Source organism: Pelodiscus sinensis, chromosome 6 (genome assembly GCF_049634645.1).
Source record: "Pelodiscus sinensis isolate JC-2024 chromosome 6, ASM4963464v1, whole genome shotgun sequence".
NCBI lineage: Eukaryota > Metazoa > Chordata > Testudines > Trionychidae > Pelodiscus > Pelodiscus sinensis.
Window position 1 is genome coordinate 105,978,739 of NC_134716.1, and position 20,781 is coordinate 105,999,519.

Here is a 20,781-nt window from a genome sequence, read left to right on the forward strand (position 1 = left end):
TCAATAAGGCTTTAAAATACTACCAGCTGTCCTGGACTCCTTTCCCCTTCATGTTAGCATCCCAGGGGATTCTGCCCATCCGGTCTCTGAGGGAGTCAAAATCTGCTTTTTTGAAGTCCAAGGTGTGTATTTTACTACTCTCTTTTCTTCCTTTGGTCAGGATCCTGAAATCTATCATCTCATGATCACTGCTTCCCAGGTTGTCACCCACCTCTACTTCTCCTATTAGTTCCTCCCTGTTTGTGAGTAGAAGGTCAAGCTGCACACGGCCCCTGGTCGGATCCTTCAGCACTTGTATCAAGAAGTTATCCCCAACATTCTCCAAAAACTTCCTGGATTGCCTGTGTACTGCTGTCTTGGTTTCCCAACAGATGTCAGGGTGATTAAAGTCCCACATGAGAACCAGAGCCTGCAATCTGGAAGCTTCTCTCAATTGTCCGAAGAAAGCCTCATCTACCTCATCTACCTGATTCGGTGGCCTGAAGTAGACACCAACCACAACATCACTGCTGTTGTTTGCACCTCTAGTCCTTATTCCTTATTCCTTCTTTTCCTCTTCAGACAAAGGATTTTCTAGTTTGAGACAGGGAGGGGCTGACTGCTCTGTCCCAGTTCTTCACCTTTAATGTTTGTGGAGCCTGCTGAAGTAAATGTTCAAGATGGAACATAGAAACCCAAATATTAATGAAGTCTCAGATTTTGCTATATGAGAAGACAAATTTCTACCACACAAAGATGGCTCCTAGCAGGTGCTGAACATCCTCACCTCCTACTGAAGTCATTGGGAGCAGAGGGCATGCAGTGCTTCACAAGAAGCTGTTCTCACCTCGCCAGATTGATCTCATTGCTTTCAATAGCTTTTGTCGTGTCAACATAAAAAATATTATCCAAAAAATCCAGATGTTTTTAAAACATGAAAGAATAAAATGTGTTATTTTCTTAATTATTGTAAGGGTTGATGAGGCTTCTTAGGGCTAAATGGGTCTCTGGCAAGGTTCTTAATGGAGAAGCAATAGAGTTAGCTCTAAAGCTTTTATGTGTCACAGGCCATTGTGTACATATTCTTTTCTTTTACAGAAAGCCTGCAAAAGCTCCCATTGTTCTGTGGAGATGTATGTGCCCCTTTAATCCTGGCCACAGTTTGCTCTCCCACATGGCTGCTGGCTCTCAACAACTCTGCCATCTCATTCATCTCTGCTTCATCTTCTTCGTGTGCTCTCCCCTCCCCACCCTGCCCATGGGCCTGGGAAACTTGCTGGCCCACTGGTCACCATAAACAAGAATGCCTTGCTGTTGTCAAGGCAACTGTGAGCAGAGTGCCTGTAATCTTTGTATTCATACACACACAGGCTGAATGGGAATCATGTTTTGGGGAAAAGAGGTCTCTCAAATTCAAAACAAACCCAAATTATCCTCCCCCCTTCACATACTCTCTGCCTCTCTTCTGCTGAAATGAGTGTGAATCAGTCATACTGAGGCGGAAATAAAGACATAACAAACAGTTCTCCAGAGTGCTTAGGACAAAGGGCAACACAGTACAGCATTCCCTAACAAAGGTGCTAGAGAGGAAATTGAACAAAATGTTTTGAGAATTAGGAAAGGTAGCAACAAGCATGGTAATAGAGAGTGTGGAAAGAGCTGTCATCAATTATGGGCATATATAATTACAGACTGCAACTTTTACAAAAAATGGTTGACTACCAGCCACTATTCTATTCCTTACCCAGCCAGATCAGTCATACAAATTAACCTAAGGTTGTATTATGGTGACTTCCTTGAGCCCAGGTGGATTATTATTAATTATGATTATGATTATGATTATTATTTATATTTTTCTTAATCATTGCAGACTGAGCTCTATAAAGTTGCTCTGAGATGGATATAAGCTAATTTGTAGTTTTGTGTTGTGATAACGTAAAGGGACAACCTTTCATATACAGTTTATCATAGTCCACACACACACACACACACACACACACACACTTGACCTTTTGACCTTTTAGCATTTTTACACATGAGCAGAATTTGATGGAACAGCTGAATAGAAAAGAGTACAAAGATAATAGCACACAGTGATCAGCAGCTAGCAACCAGGAGTAGCAAATGGGAGGTTTACAAGAGAGTTGGTATCACAGAAACTTGGTGGGAAAATATACACGACTGGAATATTGGTATAGAAGAGTACAGCTTGCTCAGATAGGACAAGCAGGGAAAAAAGGAAGGAGGTGTTGCCTTATATATTAAATATGTATACACTTGGACTGAGGTGAAGATGGTCATAGAAGACAGACTTGTTGAGAGTCTCTGGATTAGGTTAAAAGGGCTAAAAAACAAGGGTGATGTCATGCTAGGGATCTACTACAGACCACCTACCCAGGCAGAAGAGGTGGTTGAGATTTCTTTTAAACAACTAACAAAATCATCCAAAACACAGGATTTGGTGGTGATGGGAGATTTCAACTATCCAGACATATGTGGGGAAACTACACAGGGCACAGATTATCCATTAGTTCTTGGACTGCATTGGAGACAACTTTTTATTTCAGAAAGTTGAGAAAGTTACTTGGGGGACGGGGAGGGAAGCTATTCTAGATTTGATTTTAACTAGTAGGGAAGAACTGGTTGAAAATTTGAAAGTGGAAGGCAGCTAGGGTGAAAGTGATCATGGAATCATAGAGTTCATGATTCTAAAGAATGGTAGAAGGGAGAGCAGCAAAATAGAGACAATGAATTTCAGGAAAGCAGATTTTAGTAAACTCAGAGAGCTGATAGATAAGGTTCCATGGGAAGCAAGACTAAGAGGAAAAACAACTGAAGAGATCTGGCATTTTTCAAAGGGACATTATTAAGAGCCCGGAAGCAAACTATTCCTATGTGTAGGAAAGATAGAAATTATGGTAAGAGACCACCTTGGCTTAACAAGGAGATCTTACATGATCTAAAAATCAAAAAAGAGTCACATAAAAAGTGGAAACTAAGTCAAATTACAAATGATGAATAAAAGCAAATAAAAAACCTCATTTTTTGAGGTTTACAGGATCTTTTGAAAAAGCCTTCCCTTTTCGAAAGAACGATGTCTAAACTGCGGTTTTACTTTCGAAATAGCACTTTTTTGAAAGAGAGCCATTATGTGATTATGCAAATGAAGCACGGGAAATTCAAATCCCAGCTTCATCTGAAGTTTCAAAGTGCCTAATTTACATCCCTCTGTTGAAAGAGGGATGTAATCTAGACATAGCCTAGGAAAACATTCCTAACTGTGAGGGTGGTTAAACAATGGAATGGATTGCCTTGGGGGGTTGTGGAATCTCCATCACTGTAGATTTTTGAGAGCAAGTTGGATAGACATCTATCAGGGATGATCTAAATGGTGCTTGGTGAGGGCAGGGAACTGGACTTGATGACCTTTTGAGGTCCCTTCCAATTCTGGTATTCTGTGATTCTATGAGGGATTGAGAGAGCTAGATACACCTACCATTCTCTAAACTTAGGTCAATAACCCCTCGCCCCCCAGAAAAGCCACAACAGAAACAACAAGAACAACAACATAAAAAAGCTACAGGAGTAAAAAGAAATGCTGGCAGAAGTCCAGCAGAAGAATTGGGGTTATTCAGTTTATTGCACCAAATGCAGCATGTATGATTACTCGCCTTGTGAGCAGGTGACATATATGTTGCTTTTGTGCAAGGTGCTCATGGCTCTCAGCAACTGAGTATGGGCTCTTGAGAATGGAATGGTTGACCAGGAGCAGCTAAGGAGACAGAAAGGTACATATATGAGACCTACCCTCAGTCTGACAGCCTCAGTGCTGTTGAGGTCTGCTGTTGAGGATGAAAATGTTTGTCAAGAAAATAATCTTACAGCAGTGGAGTGGATTCCTCTCCGGGGGAGGGAAACCTCTTATTAGGACTTGACAGGTAATAGTAATGAAGGTTTTGAGAATTAAAAATACAGATAGTTGGGTTTGTGATGAGTGGGAGATCCACATGGTGAATTGACTGCTAGGTGTGTAGATTGCAAATCCCTTGAGACAGCTAGATGATGCTGGGGAGGAGGTAGTCATGGTATATATAAGTAACAATGACATAGGAAAAGGAAGGAGAGATGTTCTGGAGGCCTAATTCATGCTGCTAGATAAGGGAATAAGGTCTAGGACTTCAAGACAGCATTCTCTGAAATGCTTCCAGTTCCATAGGCAGAGTGAGTTATATAGGCAAAACTGCATGTGTGGATGAAGTGATGGTGTAGAGAAGGAGGATCTTAGGGTTATTAGGAGCTAGAGAACTATTTGGAAAAATAGAAGTCTATGCAAGATGGATGCGCTCCACCTAAATCAAAATGAAACAAGATTGCTGGCATTGAAAATTTAAAAAAGACTTAAAGGAGTTTTAACATTAAGGGCTGGAGGAAAGTTGACAGATGCAGAGGAGTTTAGCAGCAGACATCACATAGGTTAGTTTCTAAATTCTAGTAAAGAGGAAAGGATAGAAGTTAATAAAGTACAGTTAGGAACTGAAGATAAACAGTGAAATGACAGAGTGTATTTAAGTTACATTATAAGAAAGCAGAGAACTAAAATGTGAAAAAATAAGTGCTCATACACTTATGCTAGAAGTCTAAATACTAAGACGGAGTGGACTTGAGTGCTTGATATTAAGTGAGTATATTGACATGGTAGGTATCACAGAATCTTAGTGGAGTGATGACAATAAATGGGACATTGGAATATAAGGGTACAAGATATATAGGAATGACAGAATAGAGTCATGCAGGTGGGGGTATGGCACGATATACTAAAGAAAGTATAGAGTCAAATATAGTAATCTTAAATTAATCAAACTGTACCATAGAATTGCTATGAATAGAAATTCCATGCTTGACTGATTAGAACATAACAGTAAGAATATATTACTGAACACCTGTTCAGGAGGATGATGGTGATTGTGAAATGCACAGGGAGGTTAGAGAAGCTATAAAAATAGCATAATGACATAAGAATGATCATATTGGATCAGACCAAAGATTCATCTGTCTTTCTGTAATGTCCAATGCCAGGTGATTCAGAGAGAATGAACACAACAGGTTATCATCAAGAGACACTATTATTGCCCATCCTGGGTAATAAATAACTATTGATGGACATATCTTCCATGAATTGATCTAGTTCTTTTTTGAATTCTTTTATAGAAAACTCAGTAATAATGGAGGATTTCAATTATCCCCATATTGACTGGGTACCTGTCACCTCAGGACAGAATGCAGAAATAAAGTTCTAGGCAGCATTAATGATTACTTTTAGGAGCAACGAGTCCTGGAAACCATGAGAGGAGAGGGAATTCTTGATTTAGTCCTAAGCGAAGCAAGGTCTGGTCCAAGAGATGAATATAATTGAGCCACTTGGTAATAGCAATCATAATGTAATGAAATTAACATTCATTTGGGTGGGAAAATACTAAAGAAGTCCACCATAGTAGCATTTAACTTCAGAAAAGTGAACTACACAAAAATAATAGGAAATGACACAAAAATGAAGTGCCTGCAAGCTTTATGGAAACTTTTTTTTTTTTAAACCATCATAATAGAGGTACATTCCAAATTAAAAAGAATAGGGAGGGGACTGAAAAAAATGCCACCATGGCTAAACTACAGAGTAAACAATGTGGTTAGATGCAAAAAGTTCCTCCTTTATAAATTGGAAGTCAAGTCCTACCATGGAAATTTGAAAGAAGCATAAACACTGGCAAGTCAATGTAAAAGTATATAATTTGGTAGAGCAAAAAAGAATATGAAGATTTATTTTGAGCAAAAGACTCAAAAACTAATAGAATTTTTTCAAGTACATCAGAAGCAAGAAGCCTGTCAAACAATTATTGGGGCTACTTGATGATGGAGGTGCTCAAAGAGCACTGAAAGAAAATAAGGCCATTACAGGGAAATTAAATGAATTATTTGCTTTGGTCTTCACACAAAGGATGTGAGGGAGAGAGCCACACTTGAGCCCTTCTTTTTAGGTGACAAACCTGAAGAATAGTCCTAGACTGACAGTAGAGGAGTTTTTGAGGCAATCAAATATGAAATTACAGAACTATTAAGTGTATTGTATAACTTATAAATCACTTAAATCAGCTTCCCTACCAGATAGCTAGAGGATAGCTAATATGAGGCCAATTTTTAAAAAAATTACTCCAGAGGAAACCCTATCAATTATAGTGATAGAAATGTAGCCGTGTTAGTCTGGTGTAGCTGAAACAAAATACAGGACTCTGTAGCACTTTAAAGACTAACAAGATGGTTTATTAGATGATGAGCTTTAAAGTGCTACATAGTCCCGTATTTTGTTTCACCTATCAATTATGTCTGAGAAGCCTAACCTCCAGCAAAATAGGTTAAAACTATATTAAAGAACAGAATTATTAGACCCATAGATGCATGTGATTTTTGGGGAAGAGTCAACGCAACTTGACTGAAGGGAAATCATGCCCCAACAACCTATTAGAATTTTCTGAGGGAGTCAACAGGCAGGTAGAGAAAGGTGATCCTGTTGATGTATTATACCTGGACTTGCAGAAAGCCTTTGATAAGATCCCTTTTTGAGGCTCAGAACAGTTATGGAATAAGAGGGAAGGTCCCCTTGTGGTTTAGTAATTGGTCAAAAAACAGGAAATAAAGGTTAGGAATAAATGGTCAGATTTCAGGATGGAGAGAGCCAAATAGTGGGGTCCCCCAGAGATTTCTATTGGGACAAGAACTGTTCATAAATAACCTGGAAAAAAAGGTAAACAGTATGATGGCTGCAGATGACATTAAATTATTCAAAATAGTTAACTCCAAAGCAGAATACAGAGAGTTAGGGATCTCATAAAACTAGATAACTAGGCAACAAAATGAAAAATAAAATTCAGAGTTGACAAATAAAAAGCAATACACATTGGAAAATTATAATCCAAAATATACATATAAAATGATGCAGTCTAAATTAGCTGTTACTCCAAGGTCTCTTTCTGAAGTGGTAATTGTAGCTAGATCTCTGAAAACATCTGGTCAATGTGTAGCAGCAGTCAAAAAGCTATCAGAATGTTAGGAACCATTAGTAAAGGGAAAGCCAAGAACACAGAAAATATCTTAATGCCTCTGTTTTAAATCCACGAATACTGCATGCAATTCTGCTCATCCCATCTTAAAAATATATATTAGAAACAGAAAAGGTACAGCAAAGGGCAACAACAATTATTAAGGTTAAGGAACAGCTTCCATATGAGTAGAGGTTAAAAAGACTCCAACAATTAAGCTGGAAAAGAGATGAGTAAGGGACACCTTGAGGGGATATAAGATGTCTATAAAATAATGAATGTTATGGAGAAAGTGAACCAGGAGGTGGTGTTTGCCCTTTCCCGTAATTCAAGAACCAGAGGTCATCTGATGAAATTAATAGGCATCAGGTTTAAAACAAAAATAAAAAAAGTACTTTTTCACACAGATGTACTTCTTTGCTCTCCTAACTAAATATTATCCGAGACAAAACATAGCAAAGATTTTTCCCCAACCCTTTTTAACCTTCTTTAATAAAATAAAGCTGTTGTGACAGCATAGTTTTAATATATGGCGAGTTGTTATAAAGCAAAGTGATTTAGGTTTTTCTTTAATATTTAATATGGCAGATAAATAGAAAGTGACATCTTAAAACTAATTTAAATTAATACTAGGTCGACATTTTGGAACAAAATTGGCAACACGCTCTTTCCAAAATATTCTTTTTAACATACATTTCCCTGAAAGTTTTAGTCTCAGTTTTTTCAAAATTAATCATTGAAAAGATAATGTTTTTGTTATTAATTATTTACCTGATTATTAGGATTGTCAAGCGATTAAAAAAACGACTTGCAATTAATCGTACTGTTAAACAATAATAATACTGTAATAATAATACATCCCGCCCACTCTGACCCAATGCCCTTACCCCTCCCACAGAGCCAGGCCCTCCCAGCCCCTCCGCTTTAACCCAGAGCTCCTGCCCGCCTCCGGAACTAGCCACACCTCAGCTCCCCTGCTCTAACTGAGTGCCCCTGCCCACCCTCTGAACCAGCCAGTCCCCCACTCCGCTGCTCTAATCCAGTGCACCCACCCCTCCCCCAGAACCAGGTACCCCCAGCTCCCTCGCTCCAACCCTATGCCCTCACCCCTCCTGCAGAGCCAGGTACCCCAGCCCCCCTGCTCTAATCCAATGCCCCACCTCTCCCGCAGAACCGGGGACATAACCAAGCAGGGCAGCAGGTAACACGGTGACTCCGTGGGAGGAGCCAACCCCCCACATTGGACCTGCCCTGGGCCTTACTGGAGCCTCTGCTGCTGTTGCCATGCACTTTTCCCTCCAGGTGCTGGGGTGCGTGCACAGAGTGGCCATGAACTGTCCAGGCACGCAGCTCCATATGTTCCATTTGACAGTCACATGCCGCCGCTGCCTCCTCCCCGATCCCCTTTGCAGGGCAAAATCCTCGACATTTTTTGCCATTTAAAAAAGCCGGCCGGATGAATCTTTAACAAGTGAAAATGAGGACATGTCCAGGGAAAAAACAGATGTATGGTAGCCCTAGATTAATGTGTGTTAATTTTTTTAATGCCTGCATTAATCGCAGGCATTAACACATGTTAATTGACAGCCCTACTAATTATCCTTTTACAGAGGCTTTATTATGAGGCTTTAGTAGTTGCTTGGAAAAGTCCATAATGATAGAATAGTAATAAAGACAACTGTTGATTCTTAAATGTGGCTGTGACGGGATGTACCAGCCCCGCACTGTGAAAGCTGAGCCTAATCAGGTCCACCTGGCTGAAAAAGCCCTTCCCCCGCAATCCTGCTGGGCATGCTCAGACTGTAGCCCAGGTATAAAAGCCTAGAGGGAGGCTCAGTCTGGACTGGCAGGTGGAGGTGAAGGGCCTCAGGTGGGAGCTCCTGAGCAGCAGCTGGCCACTCAACAGGAGAGCTGTGGAGGCGCCAATGCCAGTTGGGACGTGACCACCGTGGACCTCCGGGAAAGCACGGCTCCTGAGGAGTCAAAAGACCCAGCCACCACGTGGGAAGTCGGCCTTTTGGACCAGGTAGGAAGTGGCCCGGGGGGGGGTGTGTGTGTGAAGAAATGGACTCTCCCGCCCAGAGATCCTCAGCGTATTTCAGTAGGATTCCCTGTCAAGGGAGTTGTAGGCCGTCCTGCCACTCACAGGGCCCTGGGCCGGGACCCGGTGGAGTAGTATGGGCCTGGGTCCCCCTGCTGGGGTACAACTCCTACCCCCGTGACTAGGCTCATCGGGCCGTCCAGCCCTGACTTTAAGGGCCAGTGATTGACTCTAATACTGACTTTGGCTATTGCTCCATCCAGCCCTGCCTTAAAGTAGACTTTGTTTAACTGCCTCTGGCGATCAGGCCATTCAGCTCCAAGGGGAGGGGCCAGACTAGCAGTGATTTACCAGTTATGTGGGACATGCTACAAGGTCAGATACCCTGGTTGCACAGGACCCTACCCACCAGTGAGGTGAAGGAAGGACTGCCCTGCAACAGTGGCTCAATTTTTAAAAAATTGTCTTTCACTCCCTAAAGAAACAGTCTTCGATCATGTCTACAGTGCAGGAACTTTATCAGCAAAGATGTGGTGCCATAGCTATGCTGGCATAACACCCAATGTATTGACAGAAGGTATTTGTCACACTTCAAGGCAACAGCTCCCATATTTCCTCTTAATTGTTTAGCAAGGGCATCCACTCACTGGCTTCCAGCTCCCTAGACATTGCTTTTCTGATGGAGACATGCATCTCTCTCCCTTCTCTCTCCAGGCTGCACATTTTCTTGCCTTCAAAGTGTTATTCCCAGCGCAGACAGGTTGCAAAAGGACACCTTGCTTGCTTTTCAGTAATGGATAATTGTGTGACTACCCACAGTTAGAGTTACCACACATATCTTTCTGAGCAAGCCTACTTTAGTCTTAAGGTAAAAAGAGAAAACACACTAAATGTTAACAAAGAAAACATAATAAAAGGATGTACACACATGCTAATAAGCTTAACTGAGTTACCCTTCATCCCCTGTTCTAACATGGATTCTGGCAGGATCAGACCTTTAAATCTTCACCCTAGAGGATTCCTTATGGTTAAAAGTTCACCATGGCATCCTAAAAACAGGCTTAGTTTTCCCTTTATATATTTGGGGGGCGGTGGGTATCTGCAGTTTCCAAGAGCAAGCCATTAGAAGACAATATATTTCCTTCCCAGAGCTTAGCTTCAGAATTCTGGATTGAAAGTATGTCATATACATTACTGAGGTACTTCCTAGGAAATCCACTTCACAGGTATTGTTGCAAAAATTTTTTTTTGAAGTTCATAATGCCTCACAGAAAATGCATTAGTCAGTCTGTTACAGAAGGTGCATACATACATTCAATGATAACACACACAATTGCACATTTAATATGGTTTAGCCTAAAGGTATTAATGCTTATTCAGTGAGGTTTAATTCAGTTCAGTAATGATTATCTTAATTGTATAAGGTTTGTTTGGGGTTTTTAAAAAATATTGTCAATCTGACGTGAATTTTCTGTTGCTGAAGGAACACAACTTCTTGAGTGATAGAGGATAGGTTGACAGAAACACTTCTTATGTTGATCTAGATGCCTTTGCCTTTATGCTGGGTGGTTAGTTTGGCATAGGTTGAGCAGTAAGGGGTGTGGGTTTTTTGTGCTCCTAAACATTATAGCTGTGTCAGTCTACATTTTACATGTGATCCAGGCCTTTCAAGGACCGATCCCTATCACCTACATCTTTCCGAACACTGGAGGATGCGTGAGATGACATCTGGAGATTGTAAGAATGATTCCCACTGTGGGTGATGGTACGATATGTGGAATAACAAGATCAGAAAAATTATCTGACTGGAATGTTTCTAAAGAAAAAGCCATAAGTGGTAATTTTTGTCTGACTATGGCCAACATTGTTTGGGCTCAGTGTGTCTTTTGGGAGGTACTGACCACACTCCAGATCCACTGAAGCCAATGGAAGTGGAGGATATTGAGTGCCTCTCTGGACCAGGTCCTAAATTAATACCAAAGTAGACAGAACTTCTGATTTAAAGTTAATCAATCAACATAGAAGAAATAATGAAATTGCAAAGAAGTACAACATTGTTAATGTTTACAGATACTTAATACTACAGCTTCATCTATGTATGTTAACTCACCAGTGCTAAAATTATTACAATTAATGACAACCTGAATGCCCATTAAAAATGTGCCTAAAATGCAGCATTGTGTAATGTTTTGCTGTGAAGATCTGCTTCATGGTCAAAGATGTTGACAGGACCCTTACATTTCTCAATTCCACTTATCTTTACTTAGCTAGAAGTTGTAATAATCAGATTATACATGTTAATATGTTTTGTTTGCTTTATTCAAACACGGCATGAAAAAAAACCCTCATGAGAAAATGCAGTATTAAAGAATGTAATTATATTAAAGACACACTTATATGGCTGTGAGACTATCTACCTAATAACTGTGTGCAGAGTTTTCCAGTGAAAATCCCACTTCTTGAGCCAATCATAGAAAGTAGAGACCATAATTAAAACATGGGAGTTGACAGGGCATGGAAAAGCCCCCAAAAGCCCAAATGAGCAGCGGAATAGAGTGATGTGATGCAAGGGATTCTCACAGACCCTTTGTTAACCTTTTGTTAACAAAACTAAAAGGATCATTGCGATGATTCTCTGCATATGATGGCGTGACACCCTCCCCCCTGCCACTTCCTGGAGACTGCTGAATCAGAGATGACTGATTCCTGGTGCTTATACTTTTGAATATATCCTTCTAAATGGACCAGTTTGTACTAAATGCCAGGTATTTTTTGCCAGCAATGGACATCTCTGGATGTTTCTGTAGTCACACTCATTTCACATGACACAACTAGGAAGAATTCTGCTATCAATAGGTTCAGTATTTTTGTGAGAAAGCAAAAGACTTGCTACAATAGCAAGTCTGCCTAATATAGTATTGTTTGCCAAGGGGTGTTTCATCCATCCCTCCTTAGTTATGGCTATGCAGGACCATCTAAGGAGGGTCCTGAGCAACCCTCCCCTGCCCCAGCCCAGGTCAGTCCCCTCTACTGCAGGCCCTGTCCTATTCCCCTTCCCTAGCCCTGCCCCTGTTCTGCCCCCTTGCAATGTAGCCTGGGGAATTATGGGGGCCTGGTGTGGTGGCAGCAAGGGTCATCCCCTCCATGCACTAAGGTGGCAGGAAGGCCTCGTAGCCTGCTCCACTCAACCCCAGTGTGCCGCCCTCTCAACTTGCTGCGCTCCACTTATCCACTGTGGCGGGAAGCAGAGTGCCCTGGGGTTGGGGTGCTCTGCTTCCCACCACCATTGAGACACTGCGTGCTGCAGTGGGCGGGGAGAGGGTGGCGGAGTGGAGCAGAATAGGCTTCTGAGCTAGTCTAGCTCCTGCTGCGACAGTGACTGCGGTAGATACCTTCTGCTGCTGTGCCAGTCCCTCGGCATCGGGTAATCCCATGGTTCCCATCCTATGAATGGTTTGGGTGGCTGCCATGGGACCCCCAGAAGTGTGCTGTCTGGGGTGACTGCCTCAAACCATCCTATGGATGGGACAGCTCTGTTTAAACAGAAAATGTTTAACTAGTTGAACAATAGATGAATTGATGTTTAAATAGATGATTAACTGAATAGATTTCCTAGTCCTGGCATGATTTTCCGCAAATGCTATTAACGGCAAAGTTTTCCGTTAAAAGCATTTTTGGAAAAGAGTGTCTAGATTGGCACAGACGCTTTTCTGCAAAAGCACTTTTTGTGGAAAAGCGTCCGTGCCAATCTAGACGCGCTTTTCCGCAAAAAAGCCCCGATCGCCACCTTCGCAATTGGGGCTTTTTTGCGGAAAACAAATCTGAGCTGTCTACACTGGCCCTGTTGCGCAAAAGGACTTTTGCCTGAATGGGAGCAGCATAGTATTTCCGCAAGAAGCACTGATTTCTTACAGTAGGAAGTCAGTGCTTTTGCGGAAATTCAAGCGGCCAGTGTAGACAGCTGGCAAGTTTTTCCGGAAAAGCGGCTGATTTTCCGGAAAAACTGGCCAGTCTAGACACAGCCATGTACTCTTGGTACACAGAATTTTATCACAGGAAGGTATATTTTTACAGAAGCCTCTTAAAATATTGGCAGAAAGTCAGTAAATAGAGTGCATGTGTTCTCAAATAGTTTTACTCTGTTATGTCTTTTGATACTTTATACCACACCAAAACTAAATGCTAGAAAAGTATTTTTATTTTTGTTGTTGAACACTGATATTTAACATCATTATTATTCCTTTCTTTTTACAGTGTAAACCTCACCATGTTTGGTGCAAACACATTAAAACTGCCAATTTATCATGTAATGTAGTGATTTACAATTGCAGTAGTACACGATTTGCTTGAAAATGGTTTCAATTTGAATATTGCAACTTCATCAGACAGAGTCTATTAACGAAAGCAGGGGAAAGTTAGATAAACCTCTCCAGGGTAATGACCGGTATTACTAAGTAATCTGAAACTAGACTATTATCCTTCATAGTTAAATGACAGGTATACTGTATATTAAGAGCTCTCAAATGTTGTATTGCATTGTATGTAATCGATCCTGTTACTGCAGGAAACTGCAGTGCAACTATTGTTGCAGGAATATACTGTAGTGTTCTGCAAACCACAAATGATTTAGTTTGAAGTGCTGCAAGGTAACAAGAAACTTTTGGATAACCAAATGCTAAAGTGCATTTCCTGAAGCCCACATCTGCCAGAGCAGGGCCCTGCTGTGGGGCTGTTTAGATACCCATTTAACTCTTCACATTATTCCATCCTTTGCTCACAGTTTTGGAATGTGCCAAAACAATATGTTTTTTGAAGAGAAACTAGGGAGTAATTTATCTTCTTTATGCGTGCTAAGCAGAGCAGGAGGGAGAAGCAAGTGGAGATTCACAGCAAGCCATGAAGCAGTGATTAGTAACAGCTGACAATCTCAGACCAAGACTCTTTTTTGCTTTGGTTACTTCATTGTAATAGCAGAGTACAAAGGACTGACTGTCCCAGTGCCAAGAATCAGAAACCCAGGAACACAGAAAATAGCTGCTCAAAATTTTTGTTGGTAACAAAACACTGCAGCTACCTGTGCAGTGCAGTTCTAAAAAAGAAATCCTTTTATGTTCAGGTCAAGCCTATTAAGTTCTCCTAGAAATGTGATTTTCCTCCTAGGTTTAAAGCTTCCCATTCACAAGAACAATGGCAAAAAACCCCAAAACAAAACCAGAAAATATTTGCTTAAGAAAAAGGCTTGCCAACTGAAATTGGTTGGCTCTACTCATGTTAAATAAGCGTGATGTAACATGATAAATTACTTCACTTTAATTAGAAGTAAGTTCATAGTAGTAACTGGCAAAGCATAGCAAAATCACATAATTTGAAATCTACAGAGTTTCTAGTTAGAAGGCAAATAAATGTCACAGTAATGCAACAAATATCTAAAGTATGAAAACTAACTAAATGAAAAATATTGCCTTCCCCTTATTCTGTACATTATTGTCGCAAATATTCTGGCAAGATATTACTGTTCATAGAGATGCAGACAACTTGCTTGTCCAGCTGTGTTTAGCATATTCTACCTATGAACTACAGGATACGTTGGTTTATAAATGTAGTTCAAGGTATTAGATTTAATCTATTAAGACTTTGCTCTGGATTCTGGTAAATTAAGACCCTGATCCTTCAAAGCTATTCTGTACATATGAAGCATGACAGTCTATGAATAGAATGTATAATATCTGATTGGAAACTTGTGATGAAATCACATAATGTGACATGCATTTTGGCTACATCTACACTACAAAGTCTTTGTAGTGCAAAAACCTGTGGTGCGTCCACACCTCAAGCGTGCTTTTGGTCTAAAGGTCTAGAGAACATGACCTATGAAGCCAGGCTTCATGAACTGGGCTTGTTTAGTTTGGAAAAAAGAAGATTAAGGGGGGACGTGATAGCGGTTTTCAAATATCTAAAAGGGTGTCACAAGGAGGAAGGAGAAAATTTGTTCCTCTTGGTTTCTGAGGACAGGACAAGGAGTAATGGGCTTAAAGTGCAGCAGGGGAGGTTTAGATTGGACATTAGGAAAAAATTCCTAACTGTCAGGGTGGTCAAATATTGGAATAAATTGCCAAGGGAGGTGGTGGAATCTCCCTCTCTGGAGATATTTAAGAACAGGTTAGATAGACATCTGTCAGGGATGGTGTAGGTGGAGCTTGGTCCTGCCTTGAGGGCGGGGGGCTGGACTCGATGACCTCTTGAGGTCCCTTCCAGTCCTATTATTCTATGATTCTATGATTTTGCGCAAGTAAATCAACAGTAAAATGGCAGCACAGAGGGCTTTTTGCGGTGTAGGTAAACCTCCTTCTATGAGGCATAACTCCTTTTTGTGCCTCAGCTGTTGCGCAAAAAGGCATGTATGGATGCTCTGTAGGGGTTTTTTGTGCAAACAGAGTCTATCTGAAAAAGCACAGATGCTCTGATGGTCATTCACAGAATGGCCATCAGAGCATCCTTGTGAAAGAGTGGTCATACAGTGTGGACGCTCTGTTGTGCAAAAGTGCATCCACAAAAGACTTCTTCCGCAAAAACCCGGCAGTGTAGACGTAGCCCTAGAGTATACTTGGTGAACTCTAACATATTCCGAAATTAATAGTATCTATATTGGGCCTTACATTGGGCACCTCAGATAGCAGCTTTAACAGAATCTTTCAATTAACTTCAGTGAGCATTGGGACAGGTCCATAATGAAAGAGGAGAATATATCACACATTCAGTTTTTCTGGAGGTCATGATAGTTAAAATGATAGTGACTTGTCTGCACTAGGTTTCCCAACATCATTGCCGCCAGTTGAGCTACCCTAGTAGTAATAGTAGTAGATACCATTCAGTTTTGAGAGCATGTGGATATGCATTATGGCAGCACTGGCTGTGGCTGAAGCAACCGACTCGAGAAAAACAATCTCTGTTGCATCAGTCACATTTAAGTGTGGTATTTTGACCCTTTGGGCTCTACCTTCTGCAAACTCTTCTCTTCTCAGCTAAGGTAGACTCTTGTAACTCCACAGATCTTTCTTAAGCTCTTGTTTCCAAAGGTTGTGGTCCTGAGAGTGATCTTCCCAGTTATCCACATTCATGTCCACTTCTTTGAGGTCTTGCTTGCACACATCCTCGAAACACAACTTTGGGCATCCTTTGGGTCTTTTTCCAGATGCCAATTTGATGTAGAAGATGTCCTCTGGGATGCATCCATCATTCATTTGACACAAATGCCCAAGTCAGGAGAGGTGGTTTTGTTTGAGGAGTGTTTCCATGTGGGGTATGCTGGCTTCTTTGAGTACCTCATTGTTAGTAACTCTGTCCCTCCATGAAACTCCAAAGATTCAACAAAGGCAACACTTACAAAAGCTGTTGAGCCTCTTTTCCTGATAAGATTATAAGGTGTATGCCTCAGTCTTGTACTGAATTGCGCTAATAACACATGCCCAATACATGCACATGCACAGATCTTTGTATGTTCTGTCAGTCTGGTGTTTGCCCTACCCTCTGGCTAGGTCTAAATATTGCTATGGCAGCTTTACTGATTTTTGGTTGTTGAGTTCCATTTTAAGTGAGAGGTTGATTGTGATAGTGGACTCCAGGTACATGAACTCACTCACCACTTCAGATTAATAGGTGTTGATCCTGATGAAGGGTGCTTTTCAACTTCTTGGCATATTAGCTTAGACTTTTTTTTAAGCTTGTGATAAGCCCAAAGTCTTGGCAGGCATTGGAAAAACTCTGCATGAGGTTTTGGAAATAGTTGTCTTTGTGGGTTGTCACTGCTGAGTTGACAGCAGAGACATCTTGGAGGAGGAACCGCTGAGCCTTGGTTTTAGATCTGAGTCTTGCAAAGCTGAGCAGCTTTCCATCAGATCTTGTGTTCAAGTAAATTCCTAGAGTTGAGAAACCAAAAGCTTGTTTCAATAGCAAGAAGAGGATCCACACTATGAATCTGGAAAGTGCTTGTGGATAGTTCTCTGAAAACATCCACACAATGTGCAGCAGCACTCAAAAAAGTAAACCGAATGTTAGGAATCATTTAAAAAGGGATAGAGAATAAGACAAAGAATATATTATTGCCTCTGTATAAAAACATGGTACACCCACCGCATCTTGAATATTGCGTACAGATGTGGTCGTCTCATCTCAAAAAAGATATATTGGAATTGGAAAAGGTTCAGAAAAGGGCAACAAAAATGATTAGGGGTTTGGAACAGGTCCCATATGAAGAGAGATTTAAAAAACTGGCATTTTTCAGCTTAGTAAAGAGGAGACTAAGGAGGGATATGATAGAGATCTATAAAATCATGATGGTGTGGCAAAAATGAATGAGGAAAAGTTATGTACTTCTTTCCATAACATAAGAACTAGGAGTCACCAAATGAAATTAATAGGTAGCAGGTTTAAAACAAACAAAAGGAAGTTTTTCTTCACGCAGCGTGCAGTAAACCTGTGGAACTCCATTCCAGAGGAGGTTGTGAAGACCAGGACATTAACAGGGTTCAAGAAAAAACTAGATAAATTCATGGAGGTTAGGTCCATCAACGGCTATAAGCAAGGATGGATAGGAAAGGTGTCCCTAGCCTCTGTCAGAGGCTGGGACTGGGTGACTGATGAGGGATTGCTTGATGATTCCCTGTTCTGTTCACTCCCTCTGGAGCATCTGGCACTGGTCACTGTCAGAAGACAGAATACTGGGCTAGATGGACCTTTGGTTTGACCCAGTATGGCTGTACTTATGTTCTTTTCAATCACATTGTGATTCAGGATAGATTCTGTATACAAGGGTCTGAAATCTGTTCAGGATGACTTAGGTAAAAGATTTCTCCATGATACTAAGAAAGGATATGCCATGATAGTTGTTAAAAATCATTCCTATCACCCTTGTTTTTATAGAGAGTGATGATGTTGTTGTTTCCCATTTTTTCATACTTCACATTCTTTCTAGCACAGGTAGAGAAACCTATGATAGTGTTGTTGTAGGATAGGATTTTTTTTTGCATTTTATAACGTGACAGTTTGCAATCTTTTCCAGGGGCCTTTCCATTAGAGAGAACATCTATGGCATGACTAAGCTCTTAAACAGTTGATTCATCATCAGGTAGGTTCATAAGAGGCAGACTTTGAATGGTGTTGATGTCTACACTACAGCGCTAATTTGAAATAACTTAGTTCGAATTAGTTAGTTCGTATTAGCTTAGTTCGAATTAACGCATCCAGACTAAAAAACTAGTTCGAATTAGCGTTTTGCTAATTCGAACTAGCATGTCCACATTAAGTGGATCCTGAACCGGGGTTAAGGATGGCCGGAAGCAGTGCCGGCAGGGCATCAGATGAGGACTTAGAGCATGGAGCTGCTGTCTCAGGCTAGCCAAGGGCTATGCTTAAAGGGACCCGACCCCCACCCCGGACAGACAGTTCTCAGGGGTGCCCTGCTTGCAAAGCAGTCCTGGCTTGGATTACCCGGAGTACCCACACTGGGCACATCACAGCACTCGGCCATCAGACCGGCTGCACTTGCCGCAGGCTGCCATCTGGGGAGAGAGGGCAATTGGGGGGCTGCAGGAGAGCTTCCACCCCCAGAAGCCTGCAGAGCCAGCCCAGTCCTCCCCATCGGGGGCTCATACCCCATTCCTCCCTCACCTCCTTCCACTTACCCTTCCCTAGCCCCCCTTCCTGATGTACAAAATAAAGGACAATTGTGTTCAAAAATAGAATCTCTCTTTATTGAACAAAACTGGGGGAGACTGGGAAAAGGAGGTGGGAGAGGGGAAGAGAGAGGGTGGGAGAGGGGAGGGCAACTAAAATGATCAGAGGTTTGGAACAGGTCCCATATGAAGAGAGGCTAAAGAGACTGGGACTTTTCAGTTTAGAAAAGAGGAGACTGAGGGGGGATAGGATAGAGGTCTATAAAAGCATGAGTGGGGTGGAGAGGGTGTATAAAGAAAAGTTCTTCATTAGTTCCCATAATAGAAGGACTAGAGTACACCAAAGGAAAAGAATGGGTAGCAGGCTTCAAACTAGTAACAGAAAGTTGTTCTTCACAAAGCAAAGAGTCAACCTGTGGAACTCCTTGCTGCAGGAGGCTGTGAAGGCTAGAACTGGAACAGAGTTTAAAGAGAAGTGAGATAAAGTGATGGAGGTTGGGTCCATGGAGTGGTATTAGCCAGGCGGTTGGAGTGGTGTCCCTGCCCAAAGTTTGTGGAAGGCTGGAGAGGGATGGCACGAGACAAATGGCTTGGTCACTGTCTTCGGTCCATCCCCTCCAGGGTCCCTAGGGTTGGCCGCTGTCGGCAGACAGGCTACTGGGCTAGGTGGACCTTTGGTCTGACCCAGTACGGCCATTGTAAGCTCAGAGCTCAGGGTCGGGGGTCTCAGTGGACCACCTTGATTTTCATGCAAACCTGCTCCTGGGTGGCCAGGCTGGCAGCTCTCCTGCCCTAGATGGCCACTTTCCTGTGCCTAGTGCAGAGGTCGTGGACGAGTTCCACGATGTCCGCGCTAGCCCAGGCGGGTGCCCGCCTCTTGCGGTCCCGGGCAAGCTCCCGGGAGCTGCCAGCCTGGTCCTGGGAAGAGGGGGAGGGCTGGGGGGCATCGGGTGGCTGGCTCGAGCCGTGCCAGGTGCAGGGTCTGCTAGCTGGGTGCTGGCAGGCTTGCACCTGGCATGGGCACTGTAGCCAGCCCGTGCCCCTTTAAGTGGTCCAGGGCCGGGAGGGGGGCATACGAATTTCCCTGGTGTTGGTCAGAGTGGCCACCAGGGAAAGCTGGGGAGGGCTAGCCTCCCACTAGTTTGAATTAAGGGGCTACACACCCCTTAATTCGAACTAGTAAGTTCGAACTAGGCTTAGTCCTCGTAAAATGAGGTTTACCTAGTTCGAACTAAGTGCTCCGCTAGTTCGAATTAAGTTCGAACTAGTGGAGTGCTAGTGTAGCGCCTATCAAAGTTAATTCGCGCTAACGTCTGTTAGTTCGAATTAACTTTGTAGTGTAGACATACCCTGAGACAGTACAGGATGGACCTCCCTGGTCCAGCACCCTCAGGACTGAGTTGTCTTGAACAAGGGATTTTGCTGAACATGGGGAGGTCATTTTTGCCCCCTTCTACTGCCCCCCCCCCCCAGCCCAGCTCTGCTTCTTGCCTGGCCTCCTGGTGGGCTCCCCATGTACAACCAGCTCTGCTGTCCTGCCACCACAGCCCACAGGCCCGCTGTTGGGGCTCTCAGCTTCATTGTGGCAAACCACTGCCCTGCCGCTGGTGCTTCCAGTCCCACCAGCCCTGCCGTGGCAGCACTGGGGCCCCACCAGCCCACAGATCCAACACATGGACTTCCACCCCTCCCCACCTCCTGTAACAGACTGCTGCTCAGCCACTGGGGTTCCTGACCCAGTCAGCCCTACCAGGGCAGCACTGGGCAACTTCTGGGGCTCCTGACCCTGCCATCTCTGCCATGGCAGCACCGTGATCCTGCCACCAAGGCTTCTGGCCAACCAAAGCAGACTGCTGCCCCGCCGGAGCCTGCTGGCATTCTGGCTGTCCTGCCGTAGGCTCAGCTGGACTCCTGCAGCAGGGTTCACAGCCGTTGGCCTCCCTGCAGCCAGCCCGGCTGGGTTCCTCGCCCCCACAGGGCTCCTGCCTCTGACCCTTCC

General features: G+C 42.7%; 1 protein-coding gene and 1 long non-coding RNA gene across 2 annotated transcripts in view; one reads left to right on the plus strand and one right to left on the minus strand.

Annotated features, from left to right (window-relative positions):
• SLC1A3 (solute carrier family 1 member 3) overlaps positions 1–20,781 on the minus strand; it is an 83,869-nt gene that overhangs the window by 24,374 nt on the left and 38,714 nt on the right. The window lies entirely within an intron of this gene.
• On the plus strand, positions 8,920–11,285 carry LOC142829969 (uncharacterized). Its single transcript, XR_012904949.1, has 2 exons — positions 8,920–9,096; positions 10,774–11,285. It is a non-coding gene; the product is annotated as an uncharacterized LOC142829969 (long non-coding RNA).